The following is a 20000-nucleotide window of genomic DNA, read 5'->3' on the forward strand; positions in this document are numbered from 1 at the left end:
TCCTCTCCCCCCTTTCTCTCCCTTACCCCCATCTCTTACCTCCACTCTTCACCCCCTTCACATCCCCACCCCCTTTACCTCCACTCCTCCCCCCCCCTTATTTTACCTCCGTGTGCCATCATTGTTTACAGGAATCTTGGCGTTTACCTGACCACACCTGCAACACCCTAAACATACCTGCCCTGGTTGGCACGAGAGGCAACTGCATAGTGGGGGGGTGTAGGAGGAGGAGGAGGTGGGGGTGTGGATGGTATGGTGTGGATGGAGTGTGGGACAGGAGATGTGGTGTAGGACGAGATGTGGTGTAGGTGGAGGAAGGTGTGGCTCTAGGGAGATGAGGGTGTGAGGAGCTAGACAGGGGCTTGACTACGAACACACCAACAAGATAGCAGGTTGAAGCGACTGGCGATAGTGTGTGGGAGGAGACATGCAAGTTGCGGGTGGTGGGGGAGGAGAGCAGTGAAAGTGTTGCAGGTGTGGGGGGTGTAGGAGGAGGAAGGGTGGTGAAAGAGTGCAAGTTGGTGAGTGGACGGAGGGCGGGCAGGCTAAAGGTGAGCCAGGGATTGTGGCGGTGTGTAAAGTGGTGTGGGAGATGGGGTGGTACAGTCTGGTGGGGAGTAGGGGAGTTGAGTGTGTGTTGTGATGTTGCTCAGAGGGAGGAGGATGAGATGTCTGGGAGGAGGGTTGCGTGGCCCCCCTCTAGTTAACCACCCCCTCTAGTTAACCACCCCCCTCTAGTTAACCACCCCCCTCTAGTTAACCACCCCCCTCTGTTAACACCCCCTCTACCACCCCTCTAGTTAGCCACCCCCCTCTAGTGCTTCACCTGATGATTAAACACCCTAACACTACCTAGGGAGGATTAGGTTAGGCTATATTAAGTAAAGTTCGTGGGGAGGGGCTAATCTTGACATGATCCATCAGGTTAATGCACTAAGGTCTTCATATTCGTAGGTGAGGTTAGGTTAGGTGAGGTTAGGTGAGGTTAGGTTAGGTTAGGTGAGGTGAGGTGAGGTGAGGTGAGGTGAGGTTCTAGCGTCTTGCTGACTTGAGTGTGAGAGTCAGTTAGGTGTCGTCTCCATCTGGTGTTATGGCGGGGAAAAACTTTATTCCCATTAAACTCTCCCAACATTGCCAGATATGATCCCCATAAACTTTACTCTCACGTTTGATGTAAACTTGCCAGCTTTACAGTTAAGCTTTTACAGGCTCATGAAGTTTGGGCAGCTGGGGGGCACGTACAATAGTTCATGTATCATAGTGTTGGCTGTAACGCTGACTACGGTATCCTGACTGGTAGTCAGTTTGTATTGATATCTGAATGTGATGTGCCACTTCGTTCAGCCATTTCAATATTTTTGTTTGTATTCTGGTTAAATAAACTGATTCAATATCAGTTATCAGCTGTGGGCGAGCGTTGTACCGGATACTGTGACGTCACGCTGACGGTAGACTTAACACCGGAGGATCAGTTGGTTGTGTCGTGGCACTACGAGAGAGAGAGGCGGTCTGTATTATGTAACCCTGAAAAGGAGAGAAAGAGTAATTAGAGAAGGAGGAAAAGAGATAGAGAGTACAGCTGCGTTATGTGCCACGACACTACATATTTTGGGTACTTTGACCTGTGTCGCGTTGTACCTGACACAAGGGGCGGGGGAGGGGTGGTAGGGAGGTAGTTCTTTGATATGTGGGCTGAAGAAGTGGGATTATAACCAGGGAGAATTGATTAGCAAGTCACTTAGTGATGATGATGATGATGATGGTGATGATAATGATATTAATAACTTAACCTAACCTAACCCACTGATCTTACAACCCACCTTGAGAGAGAGAGAGAGAGAGAGAGAGAGAGAGAGAGAGAGAGAGAGCCGTTTGTCACTGTGTAACCCTGAAATATCCTGTTCCCCCTGGAGGTCAAGAGAGAGATTTCATTGACAGTGTTTGGTGAGTTCTTCCGGCCTGGCGTGCAGTGTAGCTGGTAATTATTTGGTCCTAATGACAGTGATTATGATGAATTGTGTCTTATTACTTACTAAGAGTTGGGTACAGATGGGTCCTTGAAAACAAGATGCGTGGCAGTGGGGCTTTTTTGGTGTGTGTGTGTGTGTAGGCTACCATCATTTCCACACACACACACCATCCTCGACACCGGCTCTTACTACCACCTGAGATCCCTCGCCCGAGAATTGTTGTTCGACACCACAACCGCATCCAGCCCATACGAGCACGAACTGATAGCTATAAGAACAGCCCAGTCCCAATCAATGTAAAAATTATCAATTTTTTTATGTACTTTCAGCCTTGTGGCTGCCATGCTCTTTCAATAAACCGTTAATTATTATTATTATTATTATTACACATACTTGAATATATATTATAAACAAAGTAAGACTCACGCACAGTAAAATACGAGGAAATACCGCCAGGGATCATGGCCAAATGCTAAAATTCTAAATCCGCAGTGAAATACATGTGTTTTGTGTGTGTGTGGGCGAACGGGCGACCTGTGATGTAGTGGTCAGCATCTCGTCTCGTAAGCGATTGGACCCGGGTTCGATCCCCGGGCAGGGTGAAACTATGGGCAAGTTTCTTTACGCCATTTGCATGTTGCCCAGCAGTAATTGGGGACCTGGATGTTAATCGATTTGCGGATCGTGTTGCGGGGTAATGGTTAACCAGTGCAGTTGGCCTTGGACTATTCCTTGACTCTGGCTCATGCAGCTCGTTAACTCAGGGTGTGGTTGTTGTGTTGGCGACAGCTTCTACACCTTAAACAAATTCACGCCCAGGTGGCCCTTGGGCCGACCATCCTTGTTACACGAGAGGCAACCATTATACAGTATAATATATATATATATATATATATATATATATATATATATATATATATATATATATGTATGTATATATATATATATGTGTGTGTGTGTGTGTGTGTGTGTGTGTGTGTGTGTGTAGGGGCAGTGATGGCAGGTCTCCCCCTATACACACACGGAGGCAAGCAGTCAGGAGGACCAGTGAGCGGAACCTCCACCTTCACCAAGCGGATCGTCCACACGTTCATCGTTTACCTACTTGTGGCGGAGGTGTTCCTCAAGGTGACCCACTCCTCCTCCTGCAGTACAACTCTCACGTTCAGCTGTTGCTCCTCTCCTCCTATCCCACCTTGTTAATGCTTGAATGATACTCTCTTGTGTCGTGTCGATTTAACCGAGTTGGCGCTTAGGGTTAAGTGTGTGTGTGTGTGTGTATGGTTGCATGTGTCGACAATGTGTGGGTGCTGTGTGTATTGTGTGGGTGTACGTGTAGGTAGTGTGGTTTTGTGGAGCTCTCTTGACTTGAGTGGCGGTGCGGCTGTGTGATGCATGGTAATGGTGGTGGCCTGTGTAGTGCTGTGGCTGCGTGGGTTCATAATATTAAACTGGGATTTATTGAAGCAGTTCTGGTAGCGTCACGCCTTTTTTAGTCTGGGATGTTGTAACAGGGTAGGTTGTGACGGTGTGGGTGTATGTTGTTGTGTGTGAGCGTGTAGGTTTGTGGTTCTGAAGGCATAGTGTAAATGAGCAAGATAGTTTTGTATGGGCTGGAGTCTGCCGAGTGTTTTCCGTGTGGTGTATTTCTGTCGTGTTTAAAAATAGCTTTGAGGAGGCGGAGGTAGTAGTGGTGGCGAGTTTAGTGACGTCACGGGATTGGGTGACGTCAGTGAAGGGGCGGGGAAGCCCTGACGGTCTTCGGGGTACTGGGAAATAACAGATAACGCTGTGTGTGTGTGTTGACTTGTTACACACGCTCGTCTAGGTGATGTTATCAGGCCCCTCACATGAACAATATACTGTACCTCCTGATGGCAGATGACACCAATTGGTCGTGTTTACCGCCCTGTGCTCTTTTCTAATCACGCACACACACACTGACCAACAACACCTGTGTCCCTGTAAACTAAAATCTACAGTTTGTATATTTTTTTTATGTGTTTACACCTCTATAATCCACCATCGCTACCCAATGATTCTCACTTAAGGTGTTGAGGTATTTGGCATTAGTTTGGGTGATGTGAAATATTGATTATGTTTCATGTAGACTCTGGTGACTTGAGATCCCAGCAGCTGTTTCTCGTGTGTGTGTGTGTGTGTGTGTGTGTGTGTGTGTGTGTGTGTGTGTGTGTGTGTGTGTGTGTGTGTGTGTGTGTGTGTGTGTGTGTGTGTGTGTGTGTGTGTGTGTGTGTGTGTGTGTGTGTGTTTTGAAAATTTAATGTCATTTTTATGCCGTGTTAAATCTATCTATCTCTCTCTCGGGCAATATAATAAAGAGTTTAACACGTACCCATATTTCCTCCTTCCCACAATTCTGTTAAATCTCATACAATCTTTTTATATGTATGTTCTTTTTATATACCCCTGCAGCTTGTTGAGAGAGAGAGAGAGAGAGAGAGAGAGAGAGACGATGAGGAGTAGGCAGAAATGAGAAGAAGGAGGAGGAGGCAGAAGCGAGGAAGAGGGGGAGGAGGGGGTTGAATTCTGGAAGGTTCCCGTAGAAGCAAGGTTTCCGTCGGGGTGTTATAAGGCGGGAAATCCTTCAACTTGTACAGTATATAGCCGCTGTTGAGACCTAAGGGTAATATCAGCGTCACTCGTGTCCGAACCCCCCTCTCTTCCCCCGAATATTCTCTTACGTCATCAGAGGTGTTCTTATTCGGATTATTCGGATACGGGAGCCAGCGCGCGTTCGGTTGCAGTTGGGTCTGGGGTGCTGTTTGTACGCCATATTGTCGATAGTCACTCAGTCCTTGTGTTGTGTCTTAAGGTGTAGTAGATATTTTTTTCAGCGTATTCTCCCCCCCTCCACCACCCCACCCCCCCACCACCCCAAAACACCCCACCCACCCAAACACCCACCCACCCAAACACCCACCACCCAAGCACCCACCACCCAAACACCCACCCACCCAAACACCCACCCCACCCCACCCCCACCACCCCCCACCGCCCACATTTATTCGCCAAAGCTCTTTCTCCTATCCCCTCTCACACGTGTCATGGAAGCATCTGTAACAGCTGTCAATCGATAAAAAGAAGCCAAATATCTCATGAATTATATACAGTAGAATTAGCCAAGTTATGCACGATCAATGAAATATGAGCCAAGTTTTGTGTGAAGTGTAAAAGTGAATTAGTTTAAAGATTAGGACCGGGTAAGTGGTTAGTTGTTGGTGGCGGCGTGGGCGGACACTTGGAGCCCCTCCGTCAGATCGATACGGACAGGTCCTCCTCCCTCCTCCTCCTCTTTCTCTTCCTCTCCCAGCACTGAGGAAACCCACACAATACACTTGTTGAACATGACCCCCCCCCTCTCTCTCTCTCCTTTTTCTAATAATTCGTACGCGTTTTCTGTTTATTCCATCGTTTGTTCATTCAGTAGAAAACGTTGTAGAGCTTTAGTGATGGGTGAGGGTGTGGTGGGGGGGAGAATGAGTGGTGGGAGTCTGCAATAGGCCGGTTGGCCTGTGCATGGCAGCTCCTGTCGAGAGTTACAACCACTCTCTATCATCCATGTATCTATCTAGCCTCCTTTTAATCTTTCCAGCGTTCCAGCACTTACTACAAAGTTGCTAAGCTTGTTCCACTCGTCCACCACCCTATTTGTGAACCAGTTTCTTCCTATCTCCCTCCTAAACCTAAACTTATCCAACTTAAATCCGTTGCTCCGAGTCCTATCCTGCTTGGATATTATAAGAACTTTATCTATATCTCCTTTATTGATTCCTTTCACCCACTTAAATACTTCTATCATATCTCCCCGCACTCTTCGTCTTTCTAGGGAATGCAAGTTTAGTTTCTTTAAACTATCTTGGTATGGAAGGTTTCTAAGGGTAGGGGTGGTAGTGAGGTGGGAGTGGTGGTAAGGTGTGGGTGGCGGTTGTGATGAGGAAGGTGTGGGTGATGAGGTGTGGGTGGCGGTTGTGATGAGGTGGGTGATGAGGTGTGGGTGGTGAGGTGTGGGTGGCGGTTGTGATGAGGAAGGTGTGGTGAGGTGTGGGTGGTGAGGTGTGGGTGGCGGTTGTGATGAGGAAGGTGTGGGTGATGAGGTGTGGGTGGTGAGGTGTGGGTGTGGTTGTGATGAGAGGTGTGGTGGTGGGGGTGGTTGTGATGGGAAGGTGTGGTGGGGTGTGGGTGGCGGTTGTGATGAGGAAGGTGTGGTGAGGTGTGGGTGGTGTGGTGTGGGTGTGGTTTGTGATGAGGAAGGTGTGGTGATGAGGTGTGGGTGGTGAGGTGTGGGTGGCGTTTGTGATGAGGAAGGTGTGGTGAGGTGTGGGTGGCGTTGTGATGAGGAAGGTGTGGGTGGTGAGGTGTGGGTGGCGGTTGTGATGGGAAGGTGTGGGTGGTGAGGTGTGGGTGGCGGTTGTGATGAGGAAGGTGTGGGTGGCTTGGTTGTGATGAGGAAGGTGTGGTGGTGTGGGTGGCGGTTGTGATGAGGAAGGTGTGGTGAGGTGTTAATATTCTTCAGGTGTTCACATCTGTTATTGTCGGTGTGTACCTGTTATATTCCCGGCCAAGGTCGTGTGTCAAGTAATGTGTGTGTGAGCCATAACGCGTTGTATATAACATCCCCAACACGGGTAAATATGTGTGTGTGTATGACTGCTTTAGAGTATTTTATGCTTCTTAATTCCTCTACATGTCTCTTTCCGTGACTGCATTACAAGTCGAGACAGACCCAACCTGTCTCATTGTGATCAGTTATTGTTTTGTTTTTTTAATATATTGTGTTGTTGTTATACTTCTCGGACACACACACACACACACACACGCACACACACACACACACACACACACACACACACACACACACACACACCTCGCAATTTGACCTTTCTTGGGTACACCTGTTGCTGTTGAAGGTTATATTGTTGTGTTATATGCATTTGTTTTTCTTTTCTGCAATACCACATAAACCTCGAGATCCCACGATTATACTTGAAATATATATATATAGTGTTTTTTTGGTTTTCTTCTGTGTTTCAGCTTCTCCTGCAGTGGGATTTCAATGATGGGCCGACAATAATGAACCCGTGTGTTACTGGTGGGAGTTAAGGGATAAGATGGGAGGGTTTGGGGTCTAGTGTGGGGTGTTTATTTTCCTCCAGTTCTTGATTAGGGTAGGTTGGGTTAGGTTAGGTTGGGTTAGGTTTGGTTGGGTTAGGTTTGGTTGGGTTAGGTTTGGTTGGGTTAGGGTAGGTTGGGTTAGGTTAGGTTTGGTTAGGTTAGGTTAGGTTAGGTTAGGTTTGGTTTGGTTAGGTTTGGTTGGGTTGGGTTGGGTTAGGTTAGGTTGGGTTAGGTTAGGTTTGGTTTGGTTAGGTTGGGTTTGGTTGGGTTAGGTTTGGTTTGGTTAGGCTAGGCGAGGTGATGACGTAGAACTACAAGGTGATGCTGGGTAATGTTCCTCCCCTCCACCACACCCTGATAATGACCTGTTAGAACTGTGTTGGGAGAGGGAGGAGGGGGAGGGAGAGCTTGAGCATGTTATACTGGTTGCCAATTGAAGTATCATCGACTCTTTAAACACACAATTCCAGGATTGTCTAATTAGCCACTGGGTGAGGAGGAGGAGGTGGTGGTCAGGCCCTTGGATTTTGTGCATATACTGTACAACATCTCAGACGCTTTAAGATAAAAACCCGTGTGGTGGAGGAGACAGGCGGTGTGTGTCCGGCTGCTTCTTGTTAGTGGCTCTGGGCTGGGCTAGGATGATAACACTGTTATCTTGGTCAGGTTCAGGTGTGTGTGTGTGTTTTACTCTCCTTAGAAATGTAACACCAGCCTTTAAATACTTTAGAATATTATTTTAACTTTGAATTATATACCGATCATAAAATGCACACACACACACACACACACACACACACACACACACAAATACTTATTAAATTATATACCGATCATAAAATGCACACACACACACACACACACACTTGAAATGCACTGTAGTTTGAGCTTTTCCCATCTAGTTATTATATATCTTATTTGTATCACTTATGTTACTTGTATATTATTTGTAATTCGTAACCCATTCCCCAAATATGTAACTGTATATTTTCAGCCTTCTGGCTGCCAAGCCCTTTCAATAAACCGTTAATTATTATTATTATTATTATTATTATTATTATTATTATTACACACACACACACACACAAAAATACATATTAAATTATATACCGATCGTAAAACACACACACACAAATACATATTTATACCTGGAAATTAACATATTCTGCTTCGAAATTAACATATTCTGCTTCGATTAATTTCGTGTCACATGTAGCCTGAGGGTGTGACGTTCCGTCATGTTGAATTCATTACATTTATGGCTAAGTATTGATATTGAGAGAGAGATCACGTCTTGTTTAACATATAATTAGATATTTTAATTTTATGAAAGTTTTGCTACATGGCTGATCCAACAAATCACATGTGTGTGTTTTCTCCATAAATTGAAGGGAATTTTATTTTTGGTTGGGTGTATTTTGTGGCTTTGGTTGTGATGGTTGAGGAATGACGTGTGGTGGTGCAAGAGACGACCACCAACCACACTTTGTTATACGTGGCACCATACAGACACTCCTGGTTGTAGTTAATCAGGTATGTTGTGTGAATTATACTATAACATTGAGGTTGTTAAGTGACGATGACGAGAGTTTTCCCCCCACTCTATATTGTGTTATGTGTAGTCCTTTCGGGTGGTAAAAATCGGTACTTATCTGGGAATTGTAGTACCGTTCATTGCAGTACAAACAGGTGTGTGGTGGAGTAGGCAGGTGTGTGGTGGAGTAGGCAGGTGTGTGTGCGTGTCTGGTTGGTTGGTTGGCTGGCTGACCGACCGTTTTTATGTGTTTGTCTGTCTGGCAGGTTGTCGTGTGTGTGTGTGTGTGTGTGTGTGTGTGTGTGTGTGTGTGTGTGTCTGTCTGTCTCTGTGTCTGTCTGGCAGGTTGTCGTGTGTGTCTCTGTGTCTGTCTGGCAGGTTGTCGTGTGTGTCTCTGTCTGTCTGCAGGTTGTCGTGTGTGTGTGTGTTTCTGTCTGTCTCTGTCTGTCTCTGTCTGTCTGGCAGGTTGTCGTGTGTGTGTGTTTCTGTCTGTCTCATCTTGTCTCTGTCTGTCGGCAGGTTGTGTGTGTGTGTATGTGTGTGTGTGTGTGTGTGTGTGTGTGTGTGTGTGTGTGTGTGTGTGTGTTTCTGTCTGTCTCTGTCTGTCTGGCAGGTTGTCGTGTGTGTGTGTGTGTTTCTGTCTGGCAGGTTGTCGTGTGTGTGTTTCTGTCTGGCAGGTTGTCGTGTGTGTGGAGGGAACACAGGTGTTGTAAGTGAGATAACTCAGGTGATGTGACAACACAACTGTAGGGCTGCGCGCTGAGGTACGCTAGCACAAGTGTTACCACCACCACCTGATAAAGTAAATAGCAGTTAGAATAATTAAGGGCACCCTGTTGGAGGCTTTCTCAACCACCCTTACACCACCTGTACTGCCTCCCGTATACCACCTGGCCTCCACCCACACTACTTGCTAATCAAGTGTACCCATATTGTCTGGGTCATTTACCTGTACTGTGTAGATTAATTAATTCCCATCGCGTTCGCCCGTGTGTGTGTGCTTGTGTGTGTGTGTGTGTGTGTGTGTGTGTGTGTGTGTGTGTGTGTGTGTGTGTGTGTGTGTGTGTGTGTGTGTGTGTGTGTGTGTGTGTGAGTGAGAGATAATTTACCTGTGTGCTTAATGATGTTTTATTTCTACAGGTACGTACGAGTTGACAGTTGGTGATGGTGGTGGTTGTGAGGTTGGTGACCCGTCCAGTAGTACTTGTCCTTACCGGTGTTATTACTTACCTTTATTATCTCTACCTCCTGTACGTATTCGGACAAGACGTGGTCCAGAACGCCTCTCGCTTCCTCTACACACACACACACACACACACACACACACACGTACGTCCAACATTCCAATACTATATACAAATTACGAACACTCAACAAATGTACACAGTTTCCACTCTTGAACATGGAATATTAAACGTTTATTGTACAGGTGTTGTCAAGAGAATGTGTGCTGAAGAACATTAAACCAGTCAGGCCGCCTTGTGTTGCACATGCACCAAACACACTCAACACTTTGTTATATCTTCTTTCAACACAAAACTTGATACACATACTCAACACGTGCTGTAAGAGGGCTAAGGAGTCGAGTCTCTCTCTAATGCTGATACCATTTTGGACTTGTTTATTGTTATTATTTATCATCATCATCATTATTATCGTCATCGTAATTATTATTATTATCATCATCATCATCATCATCATTGATAGTAGAAATGTTGGTAATCGTGGTGATGGTAGTAAGACGATCGTGGTAGTCGGGATGATGGTGGTAGTAGCGTGAAAATGGTGCTGTACAGAGGTGGTATTTGTGTGAGAGAGAGAGAGACAGAGGCATTGTCACCACTCTTTAAACTAAACTAGACACCACTGGGAGAAAGCGAAGAGAGGTAATTAAGGTTTTAAGACTGGACAGAATATGACACCAAGCCAAAAAAAACCTAAACTGGACTTGGACAGACACAGACAGACAGACAGACAGACAGATAAATAGATCAATAGACAATGCAGATGATAGATAAATATACCCATGGCAGATTCATATAGATTACTGAACCATTGAGAGCTGCATGGACCTCACAATAAGATCACATGAAGATTACCCCCCCCCTACCCCCTTACCTTAATTCACCTTGAACATTAACCAAACCTACCGTTAACCTAGAGCCTAACACTTAACTTAATCTAAACCTAAATTATCCTTCCTAAACCTGTCCTAAACCACTCTTTTTAAGTATCTATAGTTTCAGTAGAGTTAAAACGCTAGTGTTATTAGGGAAGATGTTCCTTGCTAAATCCTCTACCTGTTCGTTAACTTGTTGTTGAAATTTTCTTAATCAATTTGTATTCAGGTAAAGCCAACACGTCCATATAGATAATGGATCTCTAGTAATATGTATTATGTATATGTGTGTGTATGTGTGTTTGTATATGTATTAATTTTGCGTAATGTAATGGTGTACTTAACTAATAGTGTACGGGTCATGTGTGATTTGACTCGGTATTGGCGCTGGGTTAGAAAGTAATTCCATTTCGCTAAGTGTAAAGCTTTTGTGTTTACGTATGCATTATTAATTATTTTTGGGAGGTGAGGATGGGGGTGTGGAGGTGAGGATGGAGGTGTGGCGGTGAGGATGGAGGTGTGGCGGTGAGGATGGAGGTGTGGCGGTGAGGATGGAGGTGTTGAGGTGGAATCCAGGAAAAAATGTCACAGAAAAAAGGCACAAAACCGAACCTAACCTAACCTAACCTACGTGCAATGCCATCATATATATATTGTGTTGTCAATGTGTGCTAGTCATGTGACTTTATTTTCGTTCACCGTTGAGGTGTAGAGGTGAGGGTGTAGGTGTAGAGGTGATGGTGGTGGAGGTGAGGGTGTAGGTGTAGAGGTGATGGTGGTGGAGGTGTAGAGGTAATGGTGGTGGAGGTGAAGAGATGCTTGTTGTAATGAAACGTTGAGTGGAGAATACTAGTCGAGGAGGGAAGGTAGAGAGTGGGTGAGGGAGGGTGCACGGGGGGAGGTAAACAGTGAGGGAAGGAAGGTGCACAGGGGGAGTAAACAGTGAGGAAGGGTGCACAGGGGAGGTAAACAGTGAGGAAGGAAGGTGCACAGGGGAGGTAAACAGTGAGGAAGGGGGTGCACAGGGGAGGCAAACAGTGAGGGAAGGTGCACGGGGGAAGGTAAACAGTGAGGGAAGGTGCACAGGGGGAGGTAAACAGTGAGGGAGGGTGCACAGGGGGAGGTAAACAGTGAGGGAGGGTGCACAGGGGGAGGTCGGGTGGACAATAAATTTTTAACACTGGTGAAAGTTGTGTCGTGTCTCGTATTGCGTCGTGTTAAGTGTTATCGAAGCAACACAGAGCTGTAAATGAAATATTCGTCAGAGGGACCAGAAAACGAAAAATGTCATCACAATATTTTTTCCGCCTTGCCAAACACCAACACCACACACACAAAAAATGGTCCTCGTTGTGTGTGGAAGCCTTCATCTAATATGTTATTGTCCTGATATATATTTTTATTTTTATTTATATATATTTTTTCTTTTCCCAAAGGCAAGTTTTGTATTTATTTATATATATATATTTTTTTTACAACGTCTTGGGCCATTATCTGTACCGACTGCTCCTGTATTTTTCTGCGTTACGTCACTTAGATATTTACTTTTCCTTACTGACTGGACGTCTTCCCTCGTATAGAAAGGTATTTTTTCTCACTCTTTTTCCGGTAACGTCTCATAAAATCCACTGCCAGGCATAGAAATTAGCCCCTCACTATCGCAGCTGTGACCCCCCCCCCCTATCCTGTAACCTAACCTAACGCTGTTGTGACCTCATCCTCTCTACTCCCATCAAACCTTTGAGGTTTGAGGTGTCAGTAGGGTGGTGGGGTGAGTGACTTGGGTGGGGGATGGGTGGTGGTAGTGGGCCACCTCCGTTGTGTGCCGGACCAGATCTCGGGGGCTAACGGTACTCACCTCAGCCTGGCCTACCTGTTGTTTGGTCATCCTCTTGTTTGCCTGACCCGGTTTGTTTGTTTTTGTTTGCATCTGTTTCTTATTCCTGTTTGTTTGGCATAGAGCAACAGTGAGGGGGGGGGCTGCAGTAAGTTAGACCATCCTATGTGTTGGTTGTCATGAGTCACCCTTTGTGGTAAATATCATCATTAACTCGAATACGCTGAATAGCTTCAAACGTAGGTTGGATGCTATTATGAGCAATAGGGGTTGGGTGTAAACGGGACTGCCCAGTATGGGCCAATAGGCCCGCTGCAGTTTCCTCCATTCTTATGTCTCGTCTCTTCCCGCTCTACTCCTTCCTCCTCCTCCCCCCCTCTTCTCTTCTTTTTCCTCCTCCTTTTCTTTTTCATCCTTTTCTTCATTTTCCTCCCTCGTCCTACTCCTCTCATTTTCCTTCCCCTCCTCTACCTTTTCCTCCTTCACCTTCTCCTGCTGCTCTCTAATACCACAGTGTAAGTTCGCCAAGTGCCCCCCCCCCATCTCTATCATCTACGGTATTTTTTCAGAGAACTCTTGTTTGATCTCTGTCTTGACGGAATCGATTTTCAACTTAGCTGGCTGGCTCCTCCTCTACCAGTACCATGACCGTTCGTTCTCTGGCAGTGGCTCCTCCTCCTCTCCTTCTTCCTTCTCCTCTTCCCCCCCTTCCTCTCCTTCTCCCCACCTTCCTCCTCCTCCTCCTCCCCTTCCCCGCCTTCCTTCTCTCCCCCCTTCCTCCTCCTCCTCCTTCTCCTCGACTTAACATGATGTAGCTGTGCCATAGGATATAGTCCCTCTTTAAGTCTACGTCTTTTAAAAAATATAAATCCTTCACCTTCTTAATGATTTACTTTCCTCTCGAAGTATTATGTAATATTTTTCGTTGACTCCTAAAAAAAAATTCCCAAATGGCTGGCTGGAAATTCGGTGAGGATGCTGCTACCCACAATGTTGACTGGTGGTTTTATACTTGTTGATGTGAGTTGTTATCTGCTGACATAAACAACAACACTACTCGGGAGGGGGGATGGTGGGGGAGGTCATTGCGTCATCTCTCCATCGGATTGTTCCTCTTGTGGTCATTTTTCGTGTGTGTCTTCTGAGAAAATTAATTTCCTAAAGCTTTGATGGAGGGAAAAAATGATGTCTGTTCTTGTGACATAACTAAGGCGGGTAGTGTTCGAGATAACCCAGGTGGTGGCCCAAGGGTCTCAGGAGGTTCGTAAGGTGAAGAGGCAGGAATATACCTCGATGTTTGGCTTTAGACTGAAACATAAATTTCACACTAAAAAGAACACCATACTTATACCTAGGGCTCAAAACTATAAATGTTCACTATGCAATTGTACCCGTACTGAGGCTCTTACCTTAATTATATACCGATACGTTCACTATACAGTTATGCCGAGGATTTACTTTAATCATATACGTTGACTAGCAGCAGTTATGAGACAAAAATAAGTTAGAGAACCATTAATAAGAGTCTCGACCTTAGATTCGTCTGGTACTTAGTGAAGGTAGTGTTCAGGTAATGGTGATGCTCTCTGAACTTTATTTTTACATTTTACTTTATATAAACCAGACAGGTAAACCGGTGCGTTCTTATGTCTTCAGTTACGTGGAAATTTAATCATACGAGCTTTCAGGAGACAGGACTTGTGGCCCGTCCCTGAACTTGAGAAAAGTTTTCCTAGAATTCTTTTCTGTGTGTGTGTGTGTGTGTGTGTGTGTGTGTGTGTGTGTGTGTGTGTGTGCGCGCGTGCGTGCGTGCGCGCGCTCACTGCTTGCGAAACCCTAGGAAGTAGGGAATCGTCCACTGGTTGTTTCTTGTTATACCTACAGTATTATAATACTTTGTGCTATTTACAGTAAAGACCATAACTGGTAAATTAAATATTAAAGGTGTTTACCATTTCCAATATTTACTGTAAGTAGAACAAAGTATTATTATAACATTGTACAAAGGTATAACAAGGATCAACTTTTTTGATAATTATTTGCAGGTGCACAGGGACTTTTCGATCACCCCTGTACGATTTACATCGTAATAGGTGGATGGGGAGGGAGGTACTGTCAAAGACCTGATACTTAACCTGATCAATGATTCCCAACATGGCTTTACAAGCGGGCGTTCATGTCTAACTAATCTATTAACATTCTTTTCATCAGTTTTCGAATCAGTGGACGAGGGGCACAATTATGATGTGGTATATCTCGACTTTAGCAAAGCCTTCGACAGAGTACCCCACGTAAGACAAATAAGAAAAGTGGAGGCTCATGGCATTAAAGGTGATATTCTAAAATGGATTAGGGCGTGGTTACAGGACAGAAAACAGGGAGTGAACATTAAGGCACTAAATCCCATTGGAGCAACGTCACTAGTGGAGTTCCGCAAGGCTCAGTACTTGGACTATTATTATTTATTATATACATAAACGACGTAGATATCGGCGTAAACAGCAACATAAGTAAATTTGCTGATGACACTAAAATAGGACGTGTAATTAAATCTGACGAGGACTCCGCAAAACTACAGGAAGATCTAAACAAATTTTTCGAATGGTCTGAAAAATGGCAGATGAAATTCAATGTGGACAAATGTAAAGTACTCAGTATAGGAGATGTAAACAGGGAAACCAGATACCAGATGAACAACGATGTTATTGAGAAATCCGACTACGAGAGAGATTTAGGAGTAATGATAAGTAGGAGTCTTAAGTTAAGTAAACAATGTTTATTTGCTCGAAACAAAGCTAATAAAGTACTTGGGTTCATACAAAGGAGTGATAGTTACAAGACTAGCGAGGTCATCCTAAAACTATATCTTGCGCTTGTGAGACCTCACTTGGATTACGCATTTCAATTCTGGTCACCGTATTACAGAATGGATATAGAATCCTTTGAAAGAATTCAGAGGAGAATGACAAGACTAATCCCGGGCATTAGGAACCTTGAGTACAGAGACAGGTTAAAGCATCTTAATTTGCACTCCCTCGAGAGACGTAGAGTGAGGGGCGACATGATCGAGGTGTATAAATGGAAGTCAGGGCTAAACAAAGGGGACATTACAAAGGTACTCAAACTTTCCAATCAGGAGCGAACTCGTAACAATGGTTTTAAATTAGACAAATTTAGCTTTAAGCGCGAAATAGGTAAACATTGGTTTGGAAATAGAGTAGTGGATGAGTGGAACAAGTTACCAAACATCAACATTAACTCGAATACGCTGGATAGCTTCAAACTTAGGTTGGATGGATATATGAGCGATAAGGGCTGAGTGTAAATGGGGCTGCCCAGTATGGGCCAAGAGGCCCGCTGCAGTTTCCTCCATTCTTATGTTCTTATTGGAATCACCTCACTGTTAGAGCGACAAACAATGTAAACAAAAATATACTAATGAACCGCAGTAATAAGTGAGGTTGTAATAATATGATAAATAAAGGGGGTGACGGACTGGATACAAACATTGGCTGGGTGCAGACAGTCCCAGCCTGGTTGTTGAGGCCGTCACCTGGGAACCTCTGGTAATCAGTATGTGGTGTGAGTGACTCCTGGAGTACACAGCATCACCACCCCTCCTCCTCCTCTGAAACCCCCACCCCTCCAACTCCTCCTCTGAAACGCTCACCCCTCCTCCTCTGAAACCCCCACCCCTCCAACTCCTCCTAGAAACCCCCACCCCTCCTCCTCCTCCTCTAAACCCCCCCCCCCCTCTCTCCTGAAAACCCCACCACCCCTCCAACTCCTCCTCTGAAACCCCCCACCCCTCAACTCCTCCTCTGAAACCCCCCCCCCCCTCCTCCCTCCTCAAACCCCCCCACCCCTCCTCCTCCTCCCCTCTGAAACCCCCACCCCTCCTCCTCCTCCCTCCCCAAACCCCCTCCCTCCTCCTCCCCTCCTCTGGCTTATCGCCCCTCCTCCCCTCCTCTAGAAACGCTCACCTCCTCTCCTAAACCCCCACCCCTCCTCCTCCTAGAAACCCCACCTCTCCTCTAAACCCCTCTCCTCCTCTAAACCCCCTTCTCCTCCTCCTGTCCCTTCTCTCTAAGCCCCCACCCCTCCTCCTCAAACGCCCACCTCTCCTCCTCTAGAAACCCCCACCCCCTTCTCCCTCCTCTGAAACCCCACCCCTCCTCCCCTCCGGAACTTTCCTCACCTCCTTCCACCTCCTCTGCAACATCCTCCCCCTCTCTCTCCCCCTCTCCCCTCCCCCGAACTAGCTACACCTAATAGAGAGAGATGTGAAATGTGGCTTTTAAGTTCCCGAGGACACGCAGTCACGTGGGAGTGGAATTGAGGTTCATACAGTATACCGTTTACCTGTCAAAAATATCCCACCCCGCTGTACTGTACTGCGTTCGGTTTATAGGGGTCACCTGAAGATTAGACACCCCCAGTATATTGCACATTCAACCCTAACCTAAAACTCTCCCCAGGCAGCGTTAGGGTCTCTAATCATCAGGTGAAATATGTTGGAGTGTCTTATCTTCAGGTGATCCTCCTCCTCCTCTTCCTCCCTCGCCAGAACAGTGACCTTAACCCCTGTTCTACTTTCTCCACAATTACATTTAACTTTGGTGGTCAGTATTGATTATATATTATACCTGTAACAAGTTTTACCTGGAGTTATGTCACGGTTTCTATTTTTACACACACACACACACACACACACACACTATTGCTATTATTATTATTATTATTGTTGTTGTTGTTGTTGTTGTTGGTGTTGGTGTTGTTGTTGTTGTTGTTGTTGTAACCTCGTCAGCACGCCGGTAAGGCTAAACAATGATATAATAAGAACGCTGGTAGACGTGGAACTTTATCCCTTCAGGTATAAAGAGCAGAGGTAACGTACAGCTGTGACGAACACGTGTAAGATGTAGGGGTGTAGCTTAAGATTGACGTGCAGGTGTAAGATGTAGGTGTGTAGCATAAGATTGACGTGCAGGTGTGTAGCTTAAGATTGACGTGCAGGTGTGTAGCTTAAGATTGATGTGCAGGTGTAAGATGTAGGTGTGTAGCATAAGATTGACGTGCAGGTGTGTAGCTTAAGATTGACGTGCAGGTGTGTAGCTTAAGATTGATGTGCAGGTGTAAGATGTAGGTGTGTAGCATAAGATTGACGTGCAGGTGTGTAGCTTAAGATTGACGTGCAGGTGTGTAGCTTAAGATTGATGTGCAGGTGTAAGATGTAGGTGTGTAGCATAAGATTGACGTGCAGGTGTGTAGCTTAAGATTGACGTGCAGGTGTGTAGCTTAAGATTGACGTGCAGGTGTGTAGCTTAAGATTGATGTGCAGGTGTAAGATGTAGGTGTGTAGCATAAGATTGATGTGCAGGTGTGAGTGAGTGAGTGGCTGGCTGGCTGGCTGGTTGACTGGCTGGCTGGTTGACTGACTGACTGACTGGCTGGTTGGTTGGTTGGTTGGAGTTAGTGTAATGTTCTCAACAGTTGACGTGATGGAAGTTATAGTATAGCTGGCAGGAAATGGTGATTGGCGGAGGAGCAGGTGTGTGTGTGTGTGTGTGTGTGTGTGTGTGTGTGTGAGAAATGAAGAAAAAAAATATGATAACAGGTAATAATAGAGGTATAGCAAGTGGCAACAGGTCCGGCACTCCCTCTCTGTTGGCCAGCCGTCTCTTATACTCTCACAGTGTACTAAATAATGACCTCCACAAGGCCGAGTTGGTTGTGGTGTGTATGCGTAGTGAGCCACAGCGGGGAATGTAAATTTGACCCAATTTAAAATCATCTGACCTTACCTAACCGTATTGTAATCTAAGCCTAACTTGACCTAACGTAACCCAACCCAACCAAATCTAACCTATCCTAACCCATCTTAGTCTAATCTATCCCACCTTAACCTAACTTAATCCATTCTGAAGTCATTAGGATAGGTTAGGTTTATTGTGCTCAGAGGCGAAAGCTGCAACACATTATATTATTAATCATTACACAGATAAAGTCACTTTAAGAGACCCAATGACAACACTGTGTTTCTGATCACTTCCTGCCACACACACACACACACACGGTGGAGCCCTTGACCAAGTATCGCTAGGTCGTGTTGTTCGCCAGCCCTTCCCTCCATTACCCATGCATACCGCGGAGACCTCACTCAGCCATCGCCAGTACTGAAGGACACTGTCAAGGTTTGTGTGGTGGTGATAGGAGGTGTGGTAGGTGCTTAGACGCTCAACCTGGGTCATTTCTCAGCCTGGCACCTGTCAAGATCTTCTCAACCCCGCCCACCCCTCGTTTAGTGCCAGTAGTGCCAGGTAATATCGTGCCCCGTCTCATGACCAGTGTGACGGGGCAGGTAATAATGTGCCCCATCTCATGACCAGTGTGACGGGGCAGGTAATAACGTGCCCCGTCTCATGACCAGTGTGACGGGGCAGGTAATAATGTGCCCCATCTCATGACCAGTGTGACGGGGCAGGTAATAACGTGCCCCATCTCATGACCAGTATGACGGGGCAGGAGGTCTGGGAGAGAACCAATAAGACCCGTGGAGTAGCGGTGATTAGGCCTGATAATATAACGAGACGTAGCTGTAGGATTGGGATCAGCCTGGTGGAGCGGAGATTAGTGCGGTGTGATTATTGATTAGCGTGAGGAATTGTTGAGTCATTCCGGATTAGCGTGAGGAATTGTTGAGTCATTCCGGATTAGCGTGAGGAATTGTTGAGTCATTCCGGATTAGCGTGAGGAATTGTTGAGTCATTCCGGATTAGCGTGAGGAATTGTTGAGTCATTCCGGATTAGCGTGAGGAATTGTTGAGTCATTCCGGATTAGCGTGAGGAATTGTTGAGTCATTCCGGATTAGCGTGATGGATTGTTGAGTCATTCCGGATTAGCGTGATGAATTGTTGAGTCATTCCGGATTAGCGTGATGGTGGAAGAGAGTAGTGTGATGGGGAGGAGAGTAGTGTGATGGGGAGGAGAGTAGTGTGATGGGGAGGAGAGTAGTGTGATGGGGAGAGGTAGTGTGATGGGGTGGAGAGTAGTGTGATGGGGTGGAAGTGGTGTGATGGGGTGCAGAGTAGTGTGATGGGGTGGTGATGGGGTGGAAGTGGTGTGATGGGGTGGAAGTGAGTGTGATGGGGAGAATAGTGTGATGGGGTGGAGAGTAGTGTGATGGGGTGGAGAGTAAGCGATGGGGGAGAAATATAGCGTTGTGGGGAGGAGAGTGAATGAATAGAGTGCGTGTATCGAGGTCAGGGGTGGGGGAGGGAGGGGAGAATTAAATATCCATTCATAGCTGGGTCTACTGGAGGCGCCCCGGGATCGAATCTACTATCCTTAGGGCAAGAGGCGAGTGTTTTTATCCACCCGGCCACCGCTTTAGAGGTTTACAGAGA

General features: G+C 46.0%; 1 protein-coding gene across 1 annotated transcript in view; it reads left to right on the plus strand.

Annotated features, from left to right (window-relative positions):
• The window catches only part of LOC121878509 (RNA polymerase II elongation factor ELL-like), a 60215-nt gene that overhangs the window by 140 nt on the left and 40075 nt on the right, over positions 1-20000 (plus strand). The gene's annotated exons all lie outside the window — the stretch shown is intronic.

This window comes from Homarus americanus, unplaced genomic scaffold (assembly GCF_018991925.1).
Source record: "Homarus americanus isolate GMGI-L3 unplaced genomic scaffold, GMGI_Hamer_2.0 scaffold41027, whole genome shotgun sequence".
Lineage (NCBI taxonomy): Eukaryota > Metazoa > Arthropoda > Malacostraca > Decapoda > Nephropidae > Homarus > Homarus americanus.